This window comes from Nicotiana attenuata, unplaced genomic scaffold (genome assembly GCF_001879085.1).
Source record: "Nicotiana attenuata strain UT unplaced genomic scaffold, NIATTr2, whole genome shotgun sequence".
Classification (NCBI taxonomy): Eukaryota; Viridiplantae; Streptophyta; class Magnoliopsida; order Solanales; family Solanaceae; genus Nicotiana; species Nicotiana attenuata.
In genome coordinates this window covers 267204-269646 of record NW_017671168.1, presented here as the reverse complement: position 1 = coordinate 269646, position 2443 = coordinate 267204, and positions in this window count along the sequence as shown.

Below are 2443 nucleotides of genomic sequence, written 5' to 3'. Positions count from 1 at the left end.
CGAATACTAGCATATTATCCGGGCTAGTCGGAGTGGCCAGCTACCTCCTTTCCTTAGTAGCCGAAGAAGACCAAGTGAAGATGAACGAGGTAGATGGGCCAAGCCTTTTCAATGAAGCCCATCAAGCGCTAAATTGGGTATATCCTTTTACCTGTTTGTTTTAACAAGTTCCGGTCGTCTTAACTGTTTTAAACAATTTTCTTTCTCTATGTCTCCGGCTTCGGTGCTTCATCATGAAAGCTTTCATAGATCCAGGACGTAGGTGAGCCGCCTCGAATTTGAGCTCAAGGAGAAGGTCTGGCAAACAGAGATGTACAAAGCTCTCTGTGAGCAGAAGGATGAAGTCCTTAGGGACATGGCCGAGCTCCCTGCCCTTCAGGCCGAATTGAAGAAGGCCAAAAGGAGGCCTCGAAAGCTAAATAGGGAAATTCTCTTCTAGTTGAGAAGGTAAGAGTGCTCGAAATTGATAATGAGAGGGTAAACACCAATGCCAATGCCGTAACCTCGCAGGTCCAGGAGAAGATAACTTTGATCGCCCAGTTCAGGACCGAGACGGACAGGGTCAAGGCTTCAGCCGATGAGCTGAGAGGCAAAATGGGTCGCCTAGTATCGTAGTATGATGCCAACAAAGAGGAATTGGAGTCAAGCAGAGTGCAGCTCCGAGTGTCAAAATAGAAGGCCGACAAATGAGCTCGGCTGAACGAGGAACTCCGGGCACAACTCGCCTCGGCTGTCGCAGAGCATGACGTTCTTGGCCAAGAGTACACTACGTTGACGTCTGAATTGGAGGTGGCTTTGAACGAGTTCTCGGAAGCCCAAGATATGCTGGCCCAGTACAAGGACGATGTCGAGATAGCCGAAGTAATGAAGGCTAAGTATGTGAAGTGGCTATCTCGGAGGGAGGCTCTAGAGGAGATCCAAGCCGGGGGGAGGAGGGGGTCGACTTAGTGGCCAAGATCAAAGAGGACAAGAGGTTCGAAGCCGAGGCCAAAGCGAGGCACCAGCCCGAGGGTTTGGATAGCGGGCTGATCTCATCTAAGTCACACCTCAATCCAAGTTATGAGACGGTCGATTGCAAAGTAATACCCAACAAGGAGTCGGGGTCGATTTCCGATAGGGAGCTATGAATGGGAGTTAGGAGTATATATTGTAGTGTATGAGCTTGAACTATCTCAATTTACACTTCTGCAAAATTGGGTTGTTTCTAGGTCTATTTTAAACTAAGTTTGCAAGATTAAGAAATGAAACTAAGAAATTATTTTTATTGTTTTTCAAGGTTTGTAAAAAGCCTAGGGCTATGACCATCACCTAGGTGTTAGACTAATGGGATATAAACATTAATGCTTGTTTTGTTGGTCGGGGTGTATTATAGCTATCAACACTCAATTACCCACTCAATACCTCTCGGTCAGAGAGTGATTTTGCTCGATTTGGCTTTCTCAAGTCCAAATGTGTATTGCACAAAATGGTTGATAAAAGCCCAAGTCGGATTATTACTATCTCTAGGTTTACCCCTTTAATTGGGATTATCAATCTCTCTTGACCCAATTTCTTGTTAGCCAAGTTTTCCCAGACTAAGTCTCTCTTTCTCAAGTAGAGACTAAGTTAAATAGGCATGAAATAATATTTGCAACCATTAATTCCACAAATTAAGGCATGAATAAGGCTAAATAATAAACACCCAACCATAAACAAGCACTAAATCAAACACCCATAAGGTTTACACACTAGGGTTGGGTTACAACCCTAGTAAAAGTCTAGCTACTCATGCTTGAAATTGAAGAAAGAGAAGAAGAGATGCTAATTAAACTCATATTGCAAATTATAATGACAAAATAACTCAAAAGATGAAAAACTACTAAAAGAAGTAAGGAGAAACGGCTACTGTAGCTGCTGATGTCAAAAGTTGACCTAAAAAAGTAAAACTCTTCTATTTATACAGAGCTGCAAAATTTCGAACGAAAATGCCCTTTCGGAGGTTCTGCAGCCGCACAATTCCATGTGCAGTCCGCACTTTTCTTCAGCTTGGCAAGATTGGAAATCTGCAGCCGCATAGTTCTTTACTGCGGCCGCACTACATTCTTTCTGCGGTCCGCACAATTGTAACTGGGGCCACATAGGTCTTCTTCTGCGAACGCATAATAATTATGCGGTCCACACTTTTGATGATCTTGAAATGCAGACTTTCTGAACTTTGCTCCTGACCCAGCTTCTGCGGCCACACAATTCATGTGCGGACCGCACTTTGCACCCGTCTCTGATGGATTTTTCTTCACAACCTACCCGCAGATGATAATTTGCGGTCCGCACTTCTGAGCTTCTGTGCCTTTTGTGTCCTTGAGTTCAGATTACTCCTTCTTAAGTTGGATTGCATCTCGGGAGTTCATCTTCTAATATTCCTACAATTAAGCACATTTGATCAGTTTTCGATAACACAATTAAA